This window comes from Lolium perenne, chromosome 7 (genome assembly GCF_019359855.2).
Source record: "Lolium perenne isolate Kyuss_39 chromosome 7, Kyuss_2.0, whole genome shotgun sequence".
Taxonomy (NCBI): Eukaryota; Viridiplantae; Streptophyta; class Magnoliopsida; order Poales; family Poaceae; genus Lolium; species Lolium perenne.
This window is the reverse complement of record NC_067250.2, coordinates 121,460,356-121,474,589: the sequence shown is the minus strand read 5'-3', so window position 1 is coordinate 121,474,589 and position 14,234 is coordinate 121,460,356. Positions and strand designations below refer to the sequence as shown.

The window sequence follows — 14,234 nt, the reverse complement described above, 5'->3', positions numbered from 1 at the left end:
TGTGAAACCTAAGAAACCTGTCATTATTTTCACCACATTGTTTATGGCGATGTTGTTTTTGTTGTTCTTTCTTTACTTCTTTTGCTCTTTACAAAACCATTAGCTCTTGGTTGTTGTAATATATCCCCCTATTTTCTTGCTCTATATACGCCTTTGATGCTTCGTTTGTAGTTTCACGTGTTTGACTATAATTTAATTAGAGGTATAACTTACCGTAAAACCAAACAAAACTTATTACCAAGAATATTTCAAAACGATCATTGCTACGTACATCCGGGGTCGCGCGCCAAGGCGCGCATCAAAATCTAGTCTAAAGGTGTATATGATGCCCCCCATAGGAGCTCTCACAGGCGTTTGGATTTTGGGCCGTTAGATCGAGCTGACGTGGCGCGATCTCGGCCGGCCGTTACGTCCAGGGCGTGAGGCCCTCGCACGAACCCACGTTTTATCCATGGGTCGTGTAAAGCCCGCCTGGCCCGGCGTCTCCTCCCCCAATCCCCTCCTCCACGGCTGCCGCCACCGCTGCTCGTTTGGCTGGCCGCCAACCTCCTCTCCGCCCCTGCTTCTCGCCGTCGGCGACTGCGGCCACCGCCACCGCCTCCCGCGCCGCCCAAGACCGCCCCCCTCGGCTCCGGCTCCGACTTCGCCGACCTCCCGCAGGAGCTCCTCCACCGGGCGCTCTCCGCGCACGGCCGCCGCCTCAAGCACGGCCCCACCGTCCCCGCCCCCTGCGGGGTCGAGGGGCGCGACCTGGCGCGGCGGAGCGCGCTCGGGATGTTCCAGCGGGCGGCCAGGCTCGGATCCGCGGCGGCGATGGTGGACGCCGGGCTGGGCAGCGAGAGGAGGCCATGGGGTACTACCGCAGGGCGGCCGAGCTGGGGCACCCTGTCGGGATGTGCAATCTCGGGGTCTCTTACCTCGAAGGTATCAGTGATTTGGGGTTACGGGAATTTCCTTTCTTGGTTACTTGTTTCAGATGGTAGCTAAAAGGTTATGACCAATTTGGCTAGTGTCCTAGCAGATGTGTTGATTTTAGTGGACTTATTGATTGCTCCGCCTCGTGCGTCGGTCTTCTGCTGGGTCTTTTTACAGTAAACTTTGGTGTTCTTTCAGTCCGATTTCAAACTCTGAAGAGTAACAAATACAGTACCTAGCTCGTAGTGGAAATGGCATCTAGGTTTTGTTACGCAGTCAAACTCTAGCCATTAGAAATTTTGGAATTAACTGGCTGTCAAATTTCTTTACAATACAGCTGATCCACCTGAGGCCGAGGAAGCTGTTAGATGGTTTTATCCAGCTGCGTCCGCAGGCAATGTTCGTGCCCAATACAACCTAGGCCTCTGCTTGCAGAATGGAAAAGGAATCAAGCGGAATCAACGAGAAGCTGTAAGATACCGCCTCTGTGCACAGTTACCATTGTGCTTTTTAATTTTTTAAAGCTCAAAATAGTTAGTTACTCCAGATGCATATTCAAAATAGTTGTTGTAATATTGATTTTTTACGAAATAGGCCTGTAGCAAATGTTTTCTGAACTACTTTTTCACCAGGCAACCTCCATATGCTCTTATTTTAGCTCATAGCGATTTCGAGGCTGATTTGTTGTGTTCAAGCTTTTAAGCTAAATTTAAACTGAACTTGTTTTGGTTGCTGAAAACTTTGCTAAGAGAAAGGACCTTTCAATCTTGACTAGTTTACCCTACTAAGGTAGTCAGGATTGTATCACCAGGATCAATGCTAACTGGTGGATACCATATTACCAGAAGACTCATCAACTTCTCTGTAGCAGTTACATAAGGTTTTACTTGCCCTTAAATTCAAACTGAAAGAAACTTGTAAATGCAGGCAAAATGGTACTTGCGAGCTGCAGAGGGAGGGAATGTACGAGCCATGTATAACGTTTCCTTGTGTTACTGCTTGGGTGAAGGGTTTACGCAGGATCATATGCGTGCTAAGAAGTGGCTGCAACTAGCTGCTGACTGTGGTCACAAGAAGGCTCTTTATGAGTGTGGTCTTAAACTATGCGCGGTATGTCATTTCTTATCTTGTACCACACGGGGATGCTGTTTTGTCTATCTAAACTATTTCCATGATAATCTGAAAATATTAGTGCATTTTTCCAAATGGTTTTCATTTGGAGGCATATTGTAATCAATTGTATTTTTTTTTGTTTTTCCTGCATCCAGCATTGCTTGCTATTACATATACCACTGCATAGTGCATTATTGTTGCTCGTATAAGGTTAGGGATGTAAGCTTCGTTGCTCGGTGTTCGAAGTTCTCAGACTACATAGGTGCGATCAACGTTCCTGCTTGGGACCTACATGAAACCATACCATTTTGATGTTGACTTGGTTTGACTTTGGTATCTTTTTACTCAAGGAGACTTAGATAGACAGAACTGAAAGGAATAGTATATACTACCTCTGTCCATAAAAGGATGTCACAAGTATGCCTAAATTTAAGTGTATCTAGACACTTCTTAGTGTAATATAGATACATCGAATTTGGACAAAATCTCTGACATACTATTTTGGACGGAGGGAGTAGTATCTTGGTCAAGTTAAATAGATTAAGAGCAAAATTTTTTACATTATCAGCAAGGTCAATTTCTTAATTGCAGAGGATAACTACCACCAAAGTTGGCATCAGACACCGATAGTAGGCTGGGTCATTGGGGTGTTGTATAATATGTCATTAAGTAGACATGCCATTCTTGTATTCAGCTTTGTTGCTGTTTGGGATGTATTTGCTTGGTTTTCGTAAAGAAGCTGTTGATAATGGTAGCAACGTAGATCAGATACGTCATAACCTGTTGCATTACTATGGAGTATCATTGGCTCTCCAATGTTAATTGTTTAGTGAGTTGTGCATTCACCTGTAATTATTTTAATTTTTAAGCATCCGTTTGTGATGATGCATATCTTGCTTAGGCAGGAGACAAGATCAGGTCTTTCATGTATCTTACAGCATTTCTGTGGATGCCATTGTGAAAACGGTTCTTATGATTGAACTTTTTGCCTTCGTTTTTTGCTTTTAGGTACTTTGACCTTTGTACCCTTGAATTTACAGAGGTCCCTTTTTATTTTTGAACCTTGTAGTTACTCAACGATTGTGAACATGACAGTGGAGCTAACAAAAATGGCTACAGGCATTATGACTTTAGGCGAGTCAGCTTCCTTCACATCAGCAGCATCAGAAGTGCCAGGAGGCACGTCAACCGCAGGCGAACAGTTGAAGAATCCATGCGGCTGCAGTGGAGAAAATAAGCTTAAGTTCAGCTGAGATCGATTAAGTAATGGACGATTTCCTCTCTGAAACCAAAACTACAGCAGGAGGCTTCACAGGGTCAAAATGTGGTACGTACCATGAGCATGAAACCAATGCGTTCCACTGGCATGACAGGCCAGTCCTCCAGCCTTGGGATGTGGGTAAGTCCAATCCCCATTTTACATGTCTTTTATACATGTCTAAAATAAAAAACATGTGGCTTTTGCCACTGAGTGAAATTGCTATTTTTTTTCCTTGAAAACGCAATTTCATTTCATTGAAAAGATAGAGTTTGCAATCCTCCGAGTAGTTCTGCCATCAACCTGGGATGTCCACTAAATACATGTAACTCTGTTGTAAATTGCTATTTTTGTACTGTCATATTTTACATAGTCTGTATATTTTTCTGTACACATAGCTTCCTGTCTAGCAAAATGTCTAGGCAGCCAGGGTTCAGAGACTCACCACCTATCTTAATAACAGGGGTTCCTCCCCATGTTAGTTTGTTTTTGGTCTTTCGAAAAAAAGAAGTCAGTGATGAGCAAGTGCTTGATAAAAGATAGGTTGTCGTTCAGGTGTGTTTATGTACTATCATACCTATGGTCTGGTTTGGTTGTAAGAAGCAGCTCCGCAATTAGTTAATATAAGCCGTTCCTCAATAGGTTCTTAGTTCCTAGAAAATTTGGCTTTACAATTTTGCCAGCAAATGATACGTGTGAGTTGCAAAAATAACACATTCATTTCTTATTTAGTGTGTGAACTCAAGGGAGATGACCATAGAAAGATAGAGCGGCTATTTATGAATATAATTTGGCTGACTAAAATTCAACTTGCTTTGTAGTTACTTTGGTTCCACATATATTTACATTTTAGCCTACTTTGTCCAGTGGCTCAAAGTAGACCCATGTCCCTCTTTCCAATAACTTTTTTTGTTAATAGAGTGAGCTACAACATTTAGTTTGTGCGTAGTTTTTAGTGAGCAGTGCTTTTGTTTACACTATTTGTACTCTTTTCTATATGGCATTTAAGTCTTTCCTTGGCCCTGCACCGCCTCACGTGGCATTGTGTTCGGCCATATATGTTCACCCGAGTTTTAAATGAGGTATGTCATGTTGCTTCTCTTTGTCTGTTCATGCAAAGTTCAGTATTCCTGTTCCTAGAATAATCTATGGATAAGAAAGATAGAAAGTATTATAGCAACCATTTACACCAACATTAACTCAGAGTTCCTTCTTAGTCACTGAAGGATCAAACTGTAAAATCGGTGAGAAAATTTACAGATTATCATGGTTTGCAAGAAGCATTAAAAAAATTGCTAAAGACTTGAAGCGTTTATTTAAATAAATAATCCATATAAATAGATTCATCATTTTATCTTTGCATATAGATAGATGCATCATTTTATCTTTGGTTAGGTTTGAAGCATTTATTTTTGTAGTATTTTATTTTCTTATTCCAGAAAAATAATTCATCATACTTGAATTCTCTACAACCCTGTCTATCTTCTTAGTCCGGAAGAAATAACTTTGTACTTGATTTTCCTACTCCCCCTTTTATCCTTGCATAAAAGAAGAATTTTTATTAGCTCTAAAAGGCTCTTTGGATGCACCATCGTTGGTCATTACACAGTATATACCTCACTTTGGGAAATTTGCCGTATTGCTTGGTTTCACTTTGTTTGGTAGATACATATATATGAAAACATGGCTATGATTTCTGTTCATTTTAACTCGAGTCTCCGGTTCTATCTGCAGGTACTAAGGGCATGTACAATGCGGCGCTTAGCACATGCGCTAGGGATAGTAATCCTAGCCGTTTTGATCCAATCCCTGCCGATTCCAGGAATACAGCTTACATCGGCTCTTACCCATGCGCCGATCTAATAATGATCTGACTTTTTTTCCTTCGTATTGTCATCATGCTTTTTGTTGATACTAGAATGGTCCTCCTTGCTGGATGCCTGAACCATTACCAAAGAGTATTACGTAGGAGGAGCTAGCCGAGCTAGCCATTGAATTAATTACAGCCTGGCCAATCCACTTTCGGTATCTTGGGTGACTTCTGATTCCTTACCTACTTGGAAAATGGTGCTTTAATATACCACTCATTACTCTGAAATTAATTAACTAAAATGTTTTATACTTCCATAGATCTGCCTAAAATTACCTTATCACACAGTAGCTTGGCATTTCCTACTAGCCGTGTCAGAAAGATTATTCTTTGCCTTCCATCTGGTTATGCCGTGGAAATAGGAATCGATAGTTTCATTGTCGTTCAAGCTCCAAGGTAGTTCTTTTGTTTTGACACTGCATGCTTTGCTGCTCCGATATATCCATCATATTTTAATTATCGGTCACAAAATATATTTGGAGTTGTAATAGCTACACATGAAAATCCTGTATATTAGTTTTTGGAGAAGCCATCTTTTTAAAAGCAAATGGAAGTTATGTCAAAATTGAGCTCTGTAGTGTGGTCAAAGATTGGTCACCTATTCTTGCATCCACAAAGACATCAAAAAATATGAAATAGATGAAACTACAATTTGGTAGCAAATTGAACTGTACTTCATGGAGAACTATATTTAGTTGTGTCGCTTCAGGTGGTAAGATAAGATTCTTTTAGACCATTTCACTTCCAAACTAAAAACGTTGAATATCTGTAGAATGGTTCATACTTTCTTTGTGTCTTTCATTGGACTACAGCCTTTTAATTTGAATCCTCTCTAATGTGTGCAGACATGGACTATTTTCAATGGGTTCCAAGTTCCGAAATCAGCTCCTCTCTTGATGTATTGTTATGCTATTTCCGCACCATTGTAAACATTTTGAGTAGCTCTTATCGAACAACATATCTCGCACTTTACACTGTTGGACCCTCTCTCATGATGACTTCAGAAGTAATTATGTTAGACGTGGCTGCCGCTTGACAGTGATTTATATTATTGCTTCGCTAAAAAGGATTAGAGGTACATTATATTTTTCATGTGGTTAGTATATTCTAAATGATAGAATGCCCAAAATACTTTACCCAGCAATTGACTATGTGAAAGGTTGGGTGGCCTGTGGACTGATAGACTTATTTTCTGACTATTATCATCGATTTGTATAAATACTTGATGCATTTTGGATGACGGGTCTTGAAACCAGTTGTAACATATTCCTCTATTTATATGGCTGTACATAAGCGCGTTTGCTACTATGTCGTGATTTTGTGTATTTTGTTTATCCTAATTTCACCCTATTGACTTTGTTTTGAAAATTATTTAGCCACGTTATACAATGTGTAAATTGTCGCCTATTCTACGGGGTCGTGCGCCAAGGCGCACATCTAAATCTAGTCTAACCTATAATAGATGCCCCCCAACGGGGGCCTCACAGAGCATCCACGTCGAGCACGTCTCGCGCGCGGGTTGGACGTTGGCTCACTTCTTATTCCAGCGACTAGGACACGTTTCACTATGAAAGTCAGCTGAGCGGAATAGGAGACGAAAGTGAGACAAAATCATCCTCCGAAACCCTACCCCCAATCCCCACAGGCCACAGCTGCCGCCTCTGCTCGTATCTCCTCCCAAGATCACGTCCCCAGTCCCCTCCTCTCTCCCGCTCGAGCTTCCATGGCGCCGCCGGTGCTGTCCCGCTCGCCCCTCTTCTCTCCCGCTCGAGGCCCCTCGCCTCCGCCCCGTGGATTGAGCTTGTCCCTGGACGGATTCGGGAGGAGGTGGGCTCGAAGGGGCGGAGAAGGTGGTCCTGGCCAGGAGCGTGTCCCAGCGGAGAGAGGCAGCGAGAGGAGGGCAGGGATAGGGCGGACAAAGATCCTCTGTGTGGCGGTAATGGGAGGGCAGGGACGGGGCGGACCGAGCTCCTCTGTGGCGCTGAGCTCCTCCGGCGGCATGGCAGCTCTGACATCTTCATCGTCCCTCAAAGAACTCCACAAACAGACAAGGAGGATTGGGACGGGATGGAGGAGAAAGCATGTGTCCTCAGCCACGAAGATGGGGAGGATGCAAAGACGGCTTCTTCATCTAGGACCTGCAGGTTTCTCCTCTCTCTCTCCCTCTCTAGCTTTGAATCACCTTCTTCCTGATGAACTAATTTGATGCAGATGTTTGCATCATTGGTTGGAGATGTGTGTGAAGGTGTTGATTCTGCACATATTTGTTTGTAGCTTTGGTTTGTACTTACTCGTGTCCACTTGGGTAGAAGTATGAGGAGTGAAGTGTGCAATTGCTCCTAGAATCTTTCATCTGATTGAATCCTTTTTTGTTGTAAAGTTTGGGTCTGAGAAGGGGATTTTTTTGTTACATACTAGGTCGGTGGTTTGCTGGGTAACAGAGGCTGACGTGAGCTGCCAATGGCGGAGGTTCAAGAGGAGCGCGCCGTCGCAGCCTCCAGGAGTAGCCTCAGTCGATGCCGTCACCATCCCCATAGTTCTCTGCTACATAGATGTGAGTGCATTCACCCAGTATTGAGGTTCCTCTCTTGCTGTTACTCCACCTGGAGGAGTGCCGTCTCGGTCGCCGGACGGTCATCCTCGTGTCGACATGGCTGCGTGTATATTCGGTTATCTTTTTCTCCGCAGTTTAGTAAATGGGAGAAACGGAGGCCTACACAGCGGCTAGGCGGAGTTGAAACTTCTGCAAGATTTCTATTGTGTGTGATTGCTTTCCTGACATTAGTTCATATTGTGTGTGTTTGGTTTGACCTCAAAAATGGAGCTAAAATTAGATACAACAGAAGTTCATAATTAAGGACATAAATTGTATGCCCTCATTGACTAGCAAGAATTTTCGTCAGAATTGTTGAACATTTTATTTTCTTACTATATTCATGATGCGACACTATTTTGTACTATTTGGAAACACTTTGAAATGATGTTGGTAGCTTCTAATTTTTCATAGCATATGATTTATAAACCCACAAGTCATTGTGGGTTTGCAAACAGTACTGCCAAAATAATACCTAGCTCCATAATGAGTAATGATTTCTTGGAGGTAACTTTGGTCTGTTCGTAGTACATTCTAATATATCTACCATGTTATCTTCTGATCGACAAAAATGTATCATTGTAAAATTATTTTTCTCCATGATCGATTTTATAAATGATATGCCACAGACTTCATGACCTACTCATCCTCTCGGTGTCACCAAGGATGCCAGCCAGTAGTGCAACAATCTCTTCTTCGAAGAAGACCATTAGGTTCTCTCTCTCTTGAAGGTATGGACACAATCTCATCTTTGTTTGTTCAAAGAAATATGATCTTGCAGTCCTCCCATGTTACTGAGATTTTCTTCCAACTTATATTTGTTGGCTACTGTCTACAAAGCCTAATCGGTATTTTTGGTAGTATCTTGTGTGGAGTCCCTGCTCAACGCTAGTGTGCTCTAGAGCTCTCCGCCACGACCGACAAAGTGGGAGACCTGCAGCCCTGCATACTGGCTACCACATCCTCCCATCAGCACTTAGGTACGCCCCTTTCTTTTCACGCGCTAATTGCTCAATGAAGGTGTCTGGTGGCTTATTGAGTTCGTGTGGTTGTGTTATATGGCTGGAAGTGGCCTATTGGATTTGGTGCTGTGAGAAATGCGAGCTCCGCCAGCTTTGGTTGATTGTTTTTTCATTGCATACATTACTATTTAACTGCTTCTTTTCTTGCTTATGATCATGTATATTACATTCATTTCTGGGAAATTGAGTAGCGAAGAAGGCTTGCTTTTCTATCTAAAAGAGCAACCAAAATGACCATTTACCTTTTCTATAGGGGATTATGCAGCAGCTATTTTCACTAAACTGATTTCATTTCTCATAATTATTCTTTCCAGGTTACCGAGGATAATCTATTAATATGTTGTATTTAATGTTAGTAACTTTGGACCTCTTGTGTTAAAATATGCTTACATAAGCAATCACACGACTGATATAGCGATAGTGCAGTTGTAACTCGGTTTGTTATATTTTACCCCTTTATGATTGCCATAAAATAAATCGGTTGGTTATGGATTACATTATTGCTATATTGCCTTTGTACATGATAAAGTTTTCTGATAACGTGCACATGCAGAGCAGGAAACTGAAGAATTGTTCAACATGACCGAAATAAAGGTGTATCTACTTGACGAATGTGGTAGCAGAGGGCATACTTGTTGTAGAAGCACATTCTATTTTCTGAGGACGCCATTCATGCTTGCTGACACAAGCAAATAATGATTCGAGTGCAAAAAGACATGCCAAAGATCCTCCGATGACACTATACTGATAACAAACGTTCTCTGATTGGTAGCTTCAGGTGTATTATGGTACTCTAGCTTTTAAAATTTTCAAAAAGCAATTTTTAGTAGAGTTATGTTACTGTCAATAACGATCATATCATTTGAACACCAGAATGGAAATCTCACCTGATATGCATGCCTGTAGATAGACCATCTGGTAGCTGATTCATCAAGAAAGGATTGCATTTTACATAGATAGATAAGGAAAATGCATTGTTAAATCCGTGAGTGATTCAAAATGGGATTTTATTTTACTGCCTACCTTCCCTCGGATCTGTGTATGCTAACTGCTATTCTAACAAAAAAAATGCAGCTACAATGTTCTTTTTCAAGATAATGAGCATTGGCCATGCTAGAACATGCAGCTAAATTTGGTGATGCAGCTTGACAGTAGAATATGACATCCTATCAATCTTTTGGTATTTTGTTCATGGTCTGCTTTCTTTATCAGTAACGTGGGTTAGTAATAGTGGCATACATGGACTAGATGGTGGATTAGGTGTCGCAAATGCTGAGATGCATATGCTTATTATTATTATTATATCAAGGTACATATTGATATGTTTGCTTCCATCATTTGCAGGTGACCCTCATTTTCACTTTCCAGCGTTACTTTTTGTTGAAAGAATCAATCCTGAACTTGCACTATTTATAGCGATTCTATCCAGCAAGTTAGTCATAAGTCATAGCATTCATTGTTCCAGTCTTGGATAAAGGACTTATCTTTTCCCCTTTCATGTAGTTTCACTCTTAATCACAATATCACTTCTCTGGACATAGTTCACATAAATAATTAGCTCTCATTTTTAGTTTCTTTTAGCTCTATTTTTCAAGTTGTTTTCTGATTTAGATTTAGCTTGCCAGTTATGTTCATGTTTTCTTCGATGCTTATACTAATAATCGCACAAAGTATTATTCTTTGGTTGTCTATTTTCTTCCTTGGCTGCACTTTATCTACCTTTTTTTTTTCTCTAATTACCTATTGTTTCGTACTCATGGATTATTTGTGATTAGAAATATGGAGCCAGAACAATAAAGTGTGTTGCTGCCCATTTATTCATTTGGTGTTGTGCACATGTCCTTGAACGAAGTGTAATCATCTTAAATCCATTTCATTTTACAAGACTGCTCTTATTTTGCACAAATCACTGACACGTGCTTATTCAAGTTCACATCAATATCATATTCGACCCACCTTTTTCAGATTTTATATTATGGAGCCCAGTTGCTCTATTTTGGATTTAATCCTATTGGCATGCTCTTTCTCCTACTTGAAATCACTATGCGAGTCATGAGTACTGAGTAGTATGGCGTGTTTTATAATACATACCTGATAAAGATTATGCTCACCTATTTTTGTATGAATTAGCCAATGGAAAATCATTCTTATAATTGGTAGCGGTAGGATCCATATATCATATACCCTTATTTATTCAGCTAGACTAATCCTCGGTTTTATCCTTTTCTTCAGTTCTTACATATGGTGTAGATATGCCTGAATGTTTTGCAATCTTCATGCTCCTGGAAATGCCCAATTTTTATTGTGTAATTTAGTCCCATGAGAGCCTAGCTGCATTTGCCGCATCCTCATAACCATCTCCTTTTCTCCACCCCTCTCTCCTCTACCTAGAATCCTCACCGGACATTGATTTTCTGATCTATATATTTGTCATTGTGTATATGTATCCACTGGGTCCAATTGATTTTGTAGTATTGGGTCTGTTGTGTTAGTACAAATGAAGATGGTGAAATTGAGCTGGTCTTATTTGATAGGACGAGATTATTTTAGGTCAGTATAATTGTTGTTTCGGCCAGCAATTTCTTGCACCAGTCCTAATAGTTATATTGTACCCCCTTTTTACATCCAAATTGCGGATCTTTATTTGATAGGAAACCTACAAAGTTTAGAATTATCATCAGAATCCAATAGCTTTTATATCAGAATAAGTTGTTGAGCTGGCATGGTATGCTTTTCACCTTTTTCATTAATATCGACTGTATTGAAACTTATAGTTTGTATATTGCCTACAACTTTGTTTTAGCTGATCTTTAAGAAAATGCAGCATGTCAGCCTATACTTTAATGCTTGAGAGTTGTAGTAATACCCGTGTCTTCATGGAGATGCCAGTATATGACACTCCACATGTTCTATATTTTTCAGAATAGTGACTTATAAAAAAGAAATGCCCCTAAGTTTGTATTATAGATATGGCTACTTCTCCCTAAGTTACAAAAGGTTGAAGTATGTTGTATATAAATGATTCTGGTTAGTTTTTGGATCCCTGAAAAGGATATTCATGTCCTGCTAGGCTGCTACCATGTAAAAATTGATATGCTAAGCCCTGCCCTTTAACCATACATATGGGTTTTCATTATCAACCACAAATAAACTCATGCACGTATTAGTTGAGCATGTATGCTAAAGATTTTCTCTTCTGTTTTCGTAGATTTTTAAAAGTACACTTTAACCTTGCATGGCTTACATATTACTGTATTAGACCTAAATTTAATTAATTACACTTATCCTGGTCCTAAAATATCATTGGTATGTGTAAATTAAGAAAATTTAATGCCAACTTATCAATATTTATACTAAAGATGCTATTTCCCCCACAAAAAAAAACTTTTCATGCCAATGAGGCAAAATCTCCGGTCTGAATTCGCTTCTCATTTCGTTTTGCTGGGTAGATAGTGCCTGCATACATATGAAAAATTGTTATATCCATTTACTGAGAGTTCATTTGTACTACATATGAAAAATGATATATGCTTCAAGCCTATGATGCTGGCAAAAATACCATGGCCAAATCATTCTCCGAGGGGGCATTGCTAAGCTACATCTTAACTCAATGCTTCCTAAAAAAGGACTCTTTCCGTTTCTGCAATTTTCCATTTTTTTCGAAAATATTTCATCAACATGGTTTTATATTCTTTTTGTTCTCAGAAGGCTGCGTGTGCATGGAAATTTACATGTATTTCTATGCACATGCATTGGTCATAATATCACGCCATGACACATTGTCGGTTCATAGCCATAAGAAACACGATTAGTGTCTCACCATTATCAACTCACTGAATTATTACTTTTCTGTACCAACATGCTTTAATATGGTGTGGTAGAAACCGTACCATCGTTAGTGCTATTATTTCCTTTGAAGAGCCATGCAAAAAAACGTTTGTTGGTAATATAGTGATGCTTAATAGATTTGTTGTCTTCAAATATAGCTAAATGTGAGCAAAACTAACATCCTTTAGTTCTTGAGATTTTTCTTATACTTAGAGTTGCAATTTGCAACAATGCTCATGATCTTACATTTGCTCTCAAATACTTGTGTGTTTCTATTCTATCGTGGTTGTTGGAGACTTGTTACTTTTTGTGCTCAAATAAAGGAAGGAAATGAAGAAACATGTGTGATTTTATCTATGTCTCTCTACTAATTACTCTATTATAAGTGTAATTTCAGGCACATTAACTTTAGTAATTATACTTATTCATTTGTTGGTTCATGTACAATGTGGAGATTGTCTAGCTCATGCTAACCTGACCTTATTCAGATTCTCTTATCTTCTACTATGTATACTTATGAAACTGTCACTCATACTATGTTGGTGGTCGAAATGAACTTGCTATTTTGTGCAACACTAGAAAATATTTCCTTCACCCTAAGATACTACTAAAAATCATATCAGGGTGGCCATAATTTTTCTGTGTAAAGGTGTGTTTGTTAGTGCGTTGTAGGTCTTGGTGTGCAATACAATTTTGTTAGGAAAAATACCCTATGTAACTTCTTGATATATATTTCAGCTAATGTTTCTGCATGAGTGTTGTATTGTCTCAATAGTTCGATGTCTTGGTTAAGTTGTAATGGTTTCATTTTCATAATTATTATTTGTTCTTCATAGGGCATTAATTAGTCTGAAAACATGGTGAAATTTTAGCTTAATGTTTTACATATGAATGAGTTACATTGTCTCAATACTTAGATGCATTAGTTAACTTGTAATCGTTTCCATATATATGAATAAGTATTTGTTGTTCCTAGGGTGGTAATGTACACATTATCCATTTTCTTTATCTGAAATTTAGTAAAATGCTTACTGTACTTTTTATTGGTTGCCACTACCTGCTCATGTATACTCGTATTTGTTATAACTTCTGACTGATTGTTCTTTTTAATTGATTTTACAGTATCCATGGTTAATTCATCTCTGACTTATTGTTCTTTTAATTGATTTTGCAGTATCCATGGACAGTTATATAAATTCTTATTTATACTTGATGATGTTAGTAATGCCAACACTTTGTTGAAGCCATGACTCTCAAGCACCCGGAAATGACCTTCAAACTCTACACATTTTTCCTGTCATTCCACTACCACAGATGTTCCTCTTATTTGTAATAAGTGATTGACTGGATTGCTGATTTTTTAATACAATGTTTGTAGACACGAGGTTGTGCTTGCTGGCGTGATGGCGCATCCAGTGCTTGATGATGATGACGATCTGATCGAGTACAGAGAGGATCATGAGTCTTATGATACTTTGAGAAATGCAAATTGTGATTTATACAAGAGTCGCCCGCTTTTAGGTTGAAAGCTTGATATTTAGTCTAGAATGTTACTATTGTGTGTGACACTGATCTACATGTTTGTCATGGATTTTTGTTGCCCACATTGCTGCATTACTTATTGGTTCATCCGTA

General features: G+C 39.6%; 1 long non-coding RNA gene and 1 pseudogene across 4 annotated transcripts; both read left to right on the top strand.

Moving 5' to 3' along the window:
- The first annotated feature begins 325 nt into the window (after window positions 1-325).
- LOC127323891 (uncharacterized) lies at window positions 326-6,464 on the top strand (annotated as a pseudogene).
- A 304-nt stretch (window positions 6,465-6,768) lies between these two features.
- LOC127323796 (uncharacterized) lies at window positions 6,769-14,234 on the top strand. Of its 4 annotated transcripts, none has more exons than XR_007865959.2 (6): window positions 6,769-7,300; window positions 7,575-7,710; window positions 8,379-8,480; window positions 8,611-8,729; window positions 9,330-9,549; window positions 9,846-14,234. It is a non-coding gene; the product is annotated as an uncharacterized lncRNA (long non-coding RNA). The 4 variants fall into 4 exon arrangements; XR_007865960.2 differs by adding an exon at window positions 7,368-7,401 and having other exon boundaries at window positions 9,330-14,234; XR_007865957.2 differs by having other exon boundaries at window positions 9,330-14,234.